This window comes from Thermobia domestica, chromosome 15, assembly GCF_964235325.1.
Source record: "Thermobia domestica chromosome 15, izTheDome1.hap1.1, whole genome shotgun sequence".
Classification (NCBI taxonomy): Eukaryota; Metazoa; Arthropoda; class Insecta; order Zygentoma; family Lepismatidae; genus Thermobia; species Thermobia domestica.
In genome coordinates this window covers 71,692,041-71,704,544 of record NC_137468.1, presented here as the reverse complement: position 1 = coordinate 71,704,544, position 12,504 = coordinate 71,692,041, and positions in this window count along the sequence as shown.

Sequence of the window (12,504 nt, the reverse complement as noted above, 5' to 3'; positions counted from 1 at the left end):
AGGTCAAGAATTGTCCTAGCGAAACCATTCAACAACAAAAGATCACTATTAACTAGCAAGCTCAATATTGGACTTAGGAAGAAGTTGGTCAAGTGCTATATCTGGAGCATTGGACTGTATGCTTCAGAGACTTTGACATAATGGAAATTAGAGAAGAAATATTTAGAGAGATTTGAAATGTAGTGTTGGAGGAAGAAGGAGAAGATAAAATGGACAGAGAGAGCAACAAACGAAGGTGTTTTAAAACGGATAGGTGAGAAGAGGACACTTCTAGCCATCATCCTTCGTAGGAAGGCCAATTGGTCGGACACATTTTTGCGAATAAATTTTCTTCTTCATACCGCAATAGAAAGAAATATGGAAGGAAAGCGAGGAAGAGAAAGAAGAAAAACACAACTGATCGACGATTTGAGAAACTACTGGGAGTTAAAAGAGAAAGCTGAGGATCGAAAAACGTGGAAAAAAACATTTCCAGGCCTAAATCTAGAATTGAAAATAAAAACTCTTTTGTCCCAGGACCTGCCGAAAAGCAGAATACTTAATAATAATAACAATCCCTCTATTATTTAGAGTTCTTAAATTATGCATCAAATTACACAAAACACATAACAATTACACAACGAAACGCATATCCTTAATACAATTATACAACTACATACAGACCAATAATTTTATTGATTTTTTTTATGGTGAGGTATAATTAAGAGACGAATATTCTGAAATTTCGAATGAAGCATTAAGAAATCCTTACCACCTTTTACAATATGATTAGGACAAAAAATGTATATACTTGGATACTTGCATTTATGTCAAAACTAAGTATATAAAGATACTTAATGCATTCGGGAGCATTACGACTTACTCTATCTTAATTATTTAGTTTCGAGAGTAACATACCAATTTTCATTTATACTTCTGGGTCCCTTGAAGTTTAATACCGTTCGAAGTGGATTCCAAGTGGGAAATGGATGAGAAAACTACGTTGGAAGCTGAACCGTTAGTTCAATAAATCATTAATAGTTCTATTTAATGTCCAATAGTTTAAGAATCTTTAAGAAAATAAAACAAATGCTTTCAAAATGATTGGTTGGCTTTAGGAACAATATTATTATGCACCCTGCCCACTGGATTAGAGGCTAGCGCTTGCGTCTTTGGTGAACATGATTCAGGGTTCAGTTCTTGGTGAGAGAGCATTAAATCCCTTATGATGGAACGAATTTCACTTTAAACTGAAGCCTCATGTTTTATGTAGCCTCAGTGCGGAAAGAGACGTCAAACTTCAAGAAACAACTATGATTATGCACAATGACATGAATATTTCAACGCCACCTGCTCTTCTTGTAAATAGTAAAAAAGTCAAGTTTCACACTACTTTCATCTCACATTTTGTAGATTTACATTGCTATTGAAAATGAAATGAAATCTTTGAATTTTCGTCCCACGATTATGCCGGATAGGCTAAAGGAGACAGTGATGATGAGTAATGTATGAATTGTATGAAATGGTGGAATGAAGAAAGTAGGAGGAAACGGAAGAACCCCGAGAAAACCCAAGCACACGTTGTATACATAGCTATTGATTATATATATATATATATATATATATATATATATATATATATATATATATATATATATATATATATATATATATATATATATTGGCAGATATTAGTCACCTCCAAAAGTTCTGAAACTGGATGGAAGTCACATAATTATCTTCTCCTCTCAAACCTGATGAAACTAGGCATAGCGCTCCAACGATAAGCATTTTTTTTTCTAAAGAAACCGCAGTAGTCTTGAAGCGAGAGAATTGCGGTGTTTAACAGAACAACGACAGAAAATCTTGGAATAAAATATTGTGTGTGTGCTTTCATAATAATATTTTTAAATGACAATTTTCTGTTTTTCTACTGTTCTATTTATTTTAGACAACAAATTACCAAATTCTTAGTTCCAGATACTAGATAAACCACTTCTTTATTAAAGACACACTGCACCAGATTTGTTACTATTTTAAGTTTATTGATTAATTGATTAAAAGGGATTTAATGTCCCTTTCCTACTATATTTTTATACAGGATGGAGCTTTAAATGTAATATAAATCTGTACTCCAGTAATAATTCCAGTTATGTCTTTTCCCCCTCTCCCCGCAGAAATGGTATTATAAAAAATAATTATAATAGGAAAAACATAAGTATTTCTTAATTTATTTCCACAAAAGTTTTGATTTTGCAATTTTAAAATGTATATAAGACAAACAAATTGTTTACTGAATTTCTTAAGAATAAAAAAAAGAAATAATGTACTATAATTTTATGTTACAGGCAGGGTCGTGCTGGGATACTAATGAGGGCGGTGGACAAGTCTACTAAAAGGGCGCCGATACAAACGGGAATATATATATATATATATATATATATATATATATATATATATATATAAAATATATATATATATACTTTGAAAGAAAGTATGGATGCCTTTCTATATCAAAATCACCACCAAATTTGTTTTAGTATTAACGTACATAGCTAATTTGTGGAAACCTTGAATCGAAATCCTCTTTACTAGAGAAAAAAAACTTGTTAGTTCCTCTAATAACATTTCTGTCAAATAACAAGAAGCTAAATGTATCAACAATTTAATATAGCTCTATGGCCTATGGACACAGGAGGTTCAGTGCCGCGTTTACAAAAGCTCTCCATTGATTTCTGTCCTTAGCCTACTGGACCCAGTTTCTACTTTATATTTCAATCTCTGCGAGAACCATTTTAATATTGTCCTCCCATCTGCGCCTCGGTCTTCCTAATATTTGTTTTCCTATTTGGATTTCCAGTTAGAACTTTGAAAGCGTTTCTAATTTCTTCCATTCTGGCTACATAATATGCCCATTTGAGCCTCCTAGACTTGATGACCCTAACAATATTTTTGTAAACGGTATAAAATTATGCATTTCCTCGTTATAAAATTTCCGCCATTCCCGTTCCTCTTGGAGTTCGAATACTGGTTTAAGAATCTTGTTTTCAAATACTTTCAGTCTGCGATTTTCCCTCAGATTCAGTGACAATGTTTCGCAACCATACAGCACAACAGGCATGATTATCATTTTATATTTTAAGCTACAAATTCCTCAACAGAATTCGCGACAACAAAAAATTTTTAACTGAAAAATAACACGAATCCCTGCTTTCAGTTGACATCACATTTTTTAGTGATTATGGTTTTGGTCTGTTAATAATGATTCTAGATATTTGAAAGTATCATTTGAAAGTAGTCGAAAGAAAATATTATTTGGTATTTTAACGCATCCATAAAATTCAGTATTACAATCCCGACTAACTTCCATTTATTTAGTTTTCTCTGCATTTACTTTTAAGCCCATATCTCTGCAAGCGTTAAGTAAGATTTCTGCATTCCTTTCTATTGTTCTATCATCCTCTATTAAATTTACATCATCAGCATACGCCATAACCTGATAAATACAATTCAGCTCTATGACCTGATTCCTGTCTTTGATTTTCCTTATAGTGTTCTCCAGAGCAAAGTTAAATAATAATGGCGACAACGCATCTCCTTCTTTCAGGCCATTTGGGAGACCCGGGTTCGATTCCCGGCGGGAGCTCATGTGGTTCGGATTCCACGTTAATCAGTAGGTCCACGTCTCATATAGCCTCGCTGCTGAACGGGACGTAAAACTCAACTCAACAACAACAACAACTCTTTCAGGCCATTCTCAACGTGAAAGCTCGTGAACAAGAATTTCTCTACTCGAACCTTACTTTGGAATTCATTTAAACATATCTTAATTAATCTACCTTTTTCGGCATTGCAAATTCTGTAAGCATGTTGTATATACAATGTTTCCCTCCTACCCTAGTCTAAAGTCAATAATTGATGTGACAAAATATTGTATTCCCATTTCTTTTTCAAGTATTAGTTGAATAATAAATATCTGGCCGATAGTTGATCGATTTTACCTACATCCGCTCTGATAATCTCCAATAATTTCATCTGCGTATGGAGTCAATCTTGCTAATAGAATATTTAAGAGGATTTATTGGATGTTGACAGAAGAGAAATGGCTCAATAACTATTAAATCAGTTTTGATGCTTTTCTTCTGAACTGGAATAATGATTGATTCTTTTCACTCTTGTGGTAATTCCTCTTTGTTCCAGATAAGGAGAATGAGTTTGTGTATCTTGCTCTACAATTTTTCCCCTCCAGCTAAAATTAAGTCAACCAGAATTTCGTCTACACCCGGAGATGTGTGTTTCTTTAATTTTTTAATAGCGACTTCTATTTTTGTCTGGTAAGGTTCTGGAATATACGGTTATGCTGTATGCATTTCACTTTCTCCACGCACATTAGTTTTTGGCTATGTGTTAAGCAAATCGTCAAAGAAATCTTTCCATCTATTTAAGATGCTATCCTGATCAGTGAGAACTGTTCCTTTAGCTTTATTTAATATATAAGCACGAAATTGATAGCCTTTCTTAAGTCCGTTAATGCATTTATACATGCTCCGAATGTTTTTATTTTTACTACTATCTTCAAGTTAATTAATTTTAGCTTTCAAAAATCGCGTTTCTTTGTTCTAAAAGTTTTGGAAGTTTTCCGCCAGATGACAGTGAAATTTTATGTATTTTTTTCGTTTGGATTTTGCAGCCAACGCTTGCTTCTTCTGTTTTCTCTTCTCTGCTACTTTAGTGCATTCCTGGTTGGACCATGCTTTGTTCCTACGTATTTCTGCGTGTCCCAATGTTTCTTTAGCTGAAATCTGAATGTTTTCTCTAATTTCAACCAAGTATCCTGAACACTAGTGCACTCCGAACCTTGTAAAACCGAGAATCTATTCGACACTTCAATCTGGCTCCCCTCTCATCTGACTCTCTTCTAATTTCTTTAAATTAAACCGTCCCGTTTTCAGATATTGAGTATTTCCTTTATTCAACGATAGTCTCTCTCTTATTATCATAATCAACTCTTCTGAACGTCCGAACATCAGTTGTGCTAGACTGTTTTCTTCTATCTACTAAAACGTGATCGATTTGATTATGTATTTTCCCGTCTGATGAGGTTCATGTATATTTATGAACGTTGCGACGTGGGAATTTTGTAATCATCACGATAAGGTTTCTGAATTTTCAAAGTTCACGAGTCTAACGCCGTTGTCACAACCTTCCTTATGCAGACATTTATTCCCTATAATCGGTTTGAAAATACCCTCTCGTCTACCTTCGCATTGAAACCGCCTAACAGAATTTTCATATGGTTTTGCAGGAGATGATCAAATACCCGTTCTTTTCTTTCGTAAAAAACTTTTTTTTATTGTCATCATTATTTTCTGTTGGGGTATGTACATTTAAAACAATAATATTACATCACCGACCCTTAAGAGAATTAAAAGAAAATCTATCATTAACAAATTCATCCCATGTAATTGCTGATATTACATATTCGTTTGTGAACGAAAAGTCCTAATCCTAGTTGGTAATTTTTAATTCGTTCCCCGTAAAAGAACATAAAATTTCCCGACTTGAATCCTACATTTCCTTCTCATCTAACTTCCTGATATCCCAATAGGTCCATCTTCTATTTCTAAACTCATTCATTACACATTTTAACGCGCCTGCCCTATAGAGACTTCTTATCCTCCATGTTCCAATTCTCATGTCGATTTTACTTAGCTGAGTTCGTGCCAAGTTATCAGTTCTGATCCGAGGATTCTGCGAATATATCTGAACAAGCTTTTTTTTTTTTTTTTTTTTTTTACAGGATGAGTTGTTAACCTCACACCAAATCCCCAAGCTGGAGGATCACCCCTTGTCTGTCCGCGACTGCTTATTCAGTATATTCGCAGCTAACCTCTATATCCCAGAGGCCTTCTCCTCGACCCACAACCTGAGGACGTGCCGTGCCGTGGTAACAGGAAGACCACATTTTACGGAAATGAATATACCTATATTTTAGAATTACAATAGATACTGATTATCCAAATATTGATTTAAAACACACAGGAACAATCAATATGCTCGGATATATGGATGCACATTAAGACTGTGAAAGCTTCGATGCCGTAAAAATTGTAAATTAGAGACTAGTGTCAATGTAGTCTTTCATGAATGCATCGTACGTTTGACTATCCGAACTATTCTTGATGTATTACAGTGTTTCGTTTTATAGCTACATAACTTTATAATATTTTTGTAAGTGATTATACTCTTTACCTGTTCTGCTAATAGCAACTGTATGAATTTATAATACAAAACTGAAATACAGAAGAATATTTTTAATGCGATATTTCGCATAGTATCTCATGGAAAGGGCGCCTTGTATTCTTCACAGCTTCTTTATTAACAATCACTGTTCGAATTTATTATACAAAGCTGGCATATAGGATAACTAAAACCACTTATCTATAATATGATGTTTCGTAGGGCGCCTTATGTAGAAGGCGCACTGTACCTTTCACGGATTCTTTACCAAGAGTGAGTGTATGTATTTATTGTACAGAACTGTGGTATACAGAAGAGTAAATAAAATCGTTCATCTTTGGTGTGGACTCGCAATGGCGCCTAATGTAAAGGGCGCACTGCACCTTTCACGGGTTCTTTACCAATAAAACTGTAAGAATTTATTATTAAATCTTGTACTTTTATTTATACTGTGATGTTTCGGAGGGTGCACCGGGACACGTCCCGGTGTCCCAGCACGGGCCTGGTTACAGGATAGTTGCGGGGTAATTAGAGTCTCTTTCATCAGTGAAATTTTATGATAAATGGTCCCACAATTAAACGTGGAATGCGAACTACATGAGCTCTTACTGAGAATCGAACCCTGTGTGTCCAGGATCATAATAATAGATTGGTTAGAGCCTTTGTGGCTTGTCTAGACTTAACATGAAAGTAGCTAACAGTTTTTGAGAAAACTCAAGAAACTCATTAGGGTACGTGAGTGATTAACAGAATAGATTTCTATGAAGAAGGTCTGGATTCAGATCCAGCAGGCCCGTACTTTTAACATGCTTAAATTTCAATTTGAATCCATATTCAGAGTGATAAGGAGAAACATCTCTTGTGGAGAAAGAACATGATGTTCCAATGACGGGGAATTGGAGTAGGAGCTTAATGGAGACAAAGATTTATAAACTTAATTCTTACAATTGTTCCAGATATTTTCAGATTTTTCTACCATTTTTAACTCATCTCAATATCATGCATTTTTCTTTGCAATATGTAGAGAAATAATGTATTATATGCACAACGTGTTATCATGTTTTTGATTAGACATACATTGGACAAAAGCTTTATACAACTGACAAAGGAACATTCCGATTTGGTGAATTCAATTGCTGAAAATGATTGCTAGCACTGGTTTTAGCACCAAAAGAAACAAAGAAAAAGAAGGTGTTTAGTCACAGACCGTATACAGGGTGGGAGAGAAATGAGGGCAAAGTGCGAAGATAGAACGTAGAAAATGTCTAGAAATACCATGTTAATTTTGCAACGAGTAACGGGATTGAGCTCAAATGTTGGATATGAAGAATGCATGTCGAGCTCCATTGAATAGGCATAATGTTAACCATGGGAGATATCTGAGAAGTCGCATGTTAGACTTAGCGCAAGAAATATATACGGGAAAGGGGTCAAGGAATATAGGTTCTTGACGCATGCCTGCAGGTTCTCCAAACAACATATCACATGCAAGGGTGCAGAATGAAACAACAGGGACATTAAGCCTTTCAGGCGTTCTAAACACTAACAACAAATTGTTCCTAATAGTACTGATGGTTGAACAAAATAACCAGTGTTTGCACTGTCAGTATTCTCTGTGAGGCAGTGATTCTAATAATAATATTAACCGATAGGTGTACATAATAACATTCCTAGTAAGGCGTTTAAGAGATGGATGCAAATAATAAATTGCTCATCCACACGAGACAACGAAACATCCATGAAATCATACGAGATGAGACGAGGTAGAGCAATACCAACATCATAGGCGAATAAAACGAGTCAGACTGATCTGTATTGAAAGCAAGATCTGAGAGCCCGAAATCTTGTCTCGTGTGCTACACTACAATCAACAGTGTTTCAAGTGCCTATTGAATGTAACTGGTTGTGAGAAGAGTCACCAGTGTTACAACCGTCACATTTTGTTGGAGGGGGATCATTAATATATCAGAACCCTGAAGTTTGCAACGTGCTACACCAGCATTCACCCAGTGGAACTACTTCTCATTCCATTACACTTGCAAACATTCTTCTCGATGTTCCAGGATTCGATTCTATCTCTTTCTACCCCCTCGTGCATACAACGTGCTCATGGACCGTACTACAGTGTCTCTAGTTCCTCATTCGCCTTACCTTTACGACAGTATTGATACATTGCTATAGCGTGGAACGCCTCTTGTTACAGAGGTCTCAAACTGTATTGCCCACAATTGATTTCAATAGACGGTGTGCGTCAAAAGCAATGTCACATGACCACTTTCCCGTATTTTCTTCTTGCGCTATGTTCAACATGGCGGCTTTTCAGATGAGCCCCATTATTCACATTACGCCTATTCAGTGGACCTCTACATGTATTCCTCACATCCAGCATTTGACCTTAATCCCTCTACTTGTTTCAAAATTAACATGGCATTTCTAGATATTTTCAACGTTCTATCTTTGCACTTTGCCCTCATTTCTCTCCCACTCTGTATACGGTCTGCCACTAAACACCCTCTTTCTCTCTATTTCTTTCGGTGCTGAATCCAGTGCTAGCAATCATTTTCAGCAATTGAATTCACCAAATTGGAATGTTCCCTTGTGTGGATAAGATGAAAGTGTAAAACTATTTTCGTGCATCAATTTCAAAGCTAGTACCTGCTTCAGTGCTCTATAGACTAACTAAAGTACTTGCAAGCTATGCTACATCTGTTTAGGCGTTTGTGATACAAGCCAAAGCACTGGACCGAACCTAATAGAGTTAAAGCCGTCGATAGTTCCATACTTTTAACTGATTGCAAATTTATTAATTTGACTGGTAGAGCATGATTAACTTCAGACCAATGATGTCTTATATTGGTACAGGCTGTATTTCAGAAAAGAATTGATGACTATAATTGTTGAATCGTTTTCGGTGTAATAGGGATCCATTCTCCATGCAATGCAGCACTCAATTGCGTATGCAATTACTATGATTAAATCAGCATTGGATTCATTGCTACACAACTCACAGTAGAGAGTGATGTTCCAATGGAGGAATCGAGTGGCCAAGGTAAGGTGTTGAGTTAACCTTGATATTCCTCATACCCAAGGGCGCCGATTTCTCTATAAATTTGGGGGGCCCATTTATATGCAGACGGCATATATATGAGGATTTTAAGACAAATTGCATTCAAATTATGCCAAATATTAAGGTTAGTTTAAAGGGACAAGCTTTGCTGATAGATGTCACTACAGTCTTCCTATCTCTCTCATGCATTTTTTACCTTTCACGAAAATTCACGATTTCTCTTACAAATTTCAACCTAGAGATTTCAAATTTTCTTAGAAGAAACTTCATAACCCATCGAAGACAACAATCCGTGCGGATTTTTTATTTAGAATTTTCTTCATTGTTGAAATGGCTTGTTTATTGAAAGGGATATCCAAACCTTTAACAATATAACTGTTTCAACAATGAAGAAAATTCTAAATAAGAAATCGGCACGGATTGTTGCCTTCGATATATTATGAAGTTCCTTCTCCAAAAATTTGAAATCTCTAGGTTGAAATTTGTAAGAGAAATTGTAAATTTTCGTGAATGGTAAAAAACACATGAGAGAGAGATACGAAGACTGTAGTGACATCTATTGGCAAAACTTGTCTCTTTACACCAACCTTAAATATTCACAAATAGAATGATAGGGGGCCACATGAGTTTTGGGGGGCGGGCCCCCTGTCCCCCCCCCCAGGATCAGCGCCCTTGCTCATACCACGTCTGAACGGTTCAGCAGTATGTAGTGGTGTATTGTCAAGCTTGATTACTTCGTCATTGCTGATGATATAGTGCTTACTTGTGCTACAGGATACTAAATGTCACCTAAAATGTTCACATTATCAGTGTCGGCATCTTTGCCATCTGTTATATCAAATGTTCGTAACTCATTTCCACCAGTGTATGCTATTACTTGAGCATAGTATTTTTTTTTATTATTAATGTCTTATCATGAGTAAACTTGTAGTATCAACACATAATGCACAACCGATTTTGTTGCGGAGTTAGACATGTTCCTGGACTACGCAAATAGTAATAGAAAGTTATATCAATAACCGCGTATTAGTTGTGTGAAAAGCTAAGTTAGATTTTGTTTTTCCAAGTAACAAACATTCAGATATTTACCTAAAGCAATATTATTAGAAAACACTTGAAAGCATGTACAAATGGTTTTGTACTTGTGTAAACATACAGCACGTATGTCAAACCTCCAATTTGTTGTAGAATCGACCCACTCTGACATCTAGTAGAGTTAGTTGTTGACTTAGGAAACGTTAAGTTCACTAAGCAAAGTCAATATTTCTTATTGTAATAGAAATTGTACGTTAATAACTTAAAACATATCCGGCAGATACTTATGGAATGATCCATATTATTTTATTTTATATTTTGCAGTATAATTTGATTGTAATCTCTATCAAAATAACAATTACAAGTGTGATACCTATTCCCGAAAGATAGTAACTAAAGTTATCCGCAGGAGAGGCAGTGTTGCCAGACGAGTCAGTTGGAAAAGCAGGAGATTCGAAGATAAAGAACAGGAAAAAACAGTAGACACATACAGTGGTGGCCGGAGGGGGGGGGAATAACATTTGCCATTATTAAGGGGGAAGTAGTCAAAACAAGCAGTCCAAAATTCATTTCCGATGAACTACGTTGAATAAATAAAAGGGAAAAGTCCCGATTTATATTAATATTATTTGATACACACACGTGTGAAGTAAAACGTAGTGAAAGAGCAAAGTGGAGTGGGAAAATGTCTTTTCATGCACGTAGCGATAACGTAGCTACATGGTGCAGTCATACGTGACAGTGGCGTAAGACGATTTCTTGCTGACGATCGTGGAGAAACAATCTAAGCCACTCTTCCAGCCCAAGTCCCAATCTAAACAACACTTATTTGTAAATCTTACAGAAAGTCATAAAAACGCTAACCATAATGCATATAGAAGATGATGTACAGTTGTATTCTTTGGATTCATGTTATATACAGTAAAACTCTATAACTATATGCTCTATAGAGCTTTGTGTATTATAACAGAGAAATTTCGTCTTTTTATGTGAGGAAACATTGAAAATTCAATATTATTAATAATATATTTTTTCAACTTCTCGAAGTAACGAAAAAGCAGGAGATTGTTAACTTTTCATTTTCTTTCAGTAGAACGTAGAAAAAGCAGGAGATCTCCTGCAAAATCAGTAGATCTGGCAACACTGAGGAGAGGTAAAAATGAAACGAAACTTCATGTGTGGTAAGAACAAACTTATCGCCACACTATCTATCCAACATCATTTAAGTAGGGCATCATTTCCTCTTTGACAATTAAACACGCTTCAAGACTGAATTACTCAAAACATCATAGTGTCTATGGTATTGTTTGTAATTATCTGTATCAATATTTACCCAACACTGGCTTACGTTAGGGGTAGAATACTTTACCCTGGAGCGAGTGGCAACTGGTTCGTTCTCATAACATGCTAATTTTTAATGAGTACATATGTTCGTGGATTTCTCAAAGGTTGTGTGGTTTTCTCCCTCAATGTCATTCTACAAATTAATTCATAATAATTTACACCAAAAGTCGTCTACTAGCATCCATTTTGTCAGTCGCTGACGCGCCCATTACGTCCTAACCAGACACAATTTTAGATTACTCTCTGTTTCACGGCACATAGGTTGAGTTTATTTTAGTATAAACAGAATGTAAATAGTCTCATTTACAGCATGATTTACATGAGATCAAAATAAACTTCTTTGCCAAATATATGCGGAGCATACTGAAAGTCGGGAGCAACATTTTTTCACAATTGTAATCTTTACTTGTAAGTGCAACCAAATATATAATCTCAATCTTCAGATTTTTCTTTCACTTTTCCACGTAGTCTCCGTTTTTTGTTCACATTTTTCCCACCGTTCTGCAAGTTTGAAAATACCCTTGGAATACAATTCCGTTCCAGCTGCCCATAGACACTGACGCACTGTTTGCCGAATAGTGTCCTCCTCCAGTGTCTCGTAACGATGGTCTCGCACCTGTTCCTTCACAAAACCGAAAAGATGGTAATCGGAGGGTGCCATGTCGTTGCTGTAAAAAGGATGTGATGTGTTTCCCACCCTAATCTCCTGATCTGCTCCATAGTGGCACGTGCAGTATACGAACGCGCATTATCCTGTTGAAGGTTGATCTTCTTTCCAGGACGTTTATCACGCAAGGCACGACGGAGCTTCAAAAGTGTCTGGATGCAGCGGGCAGAAT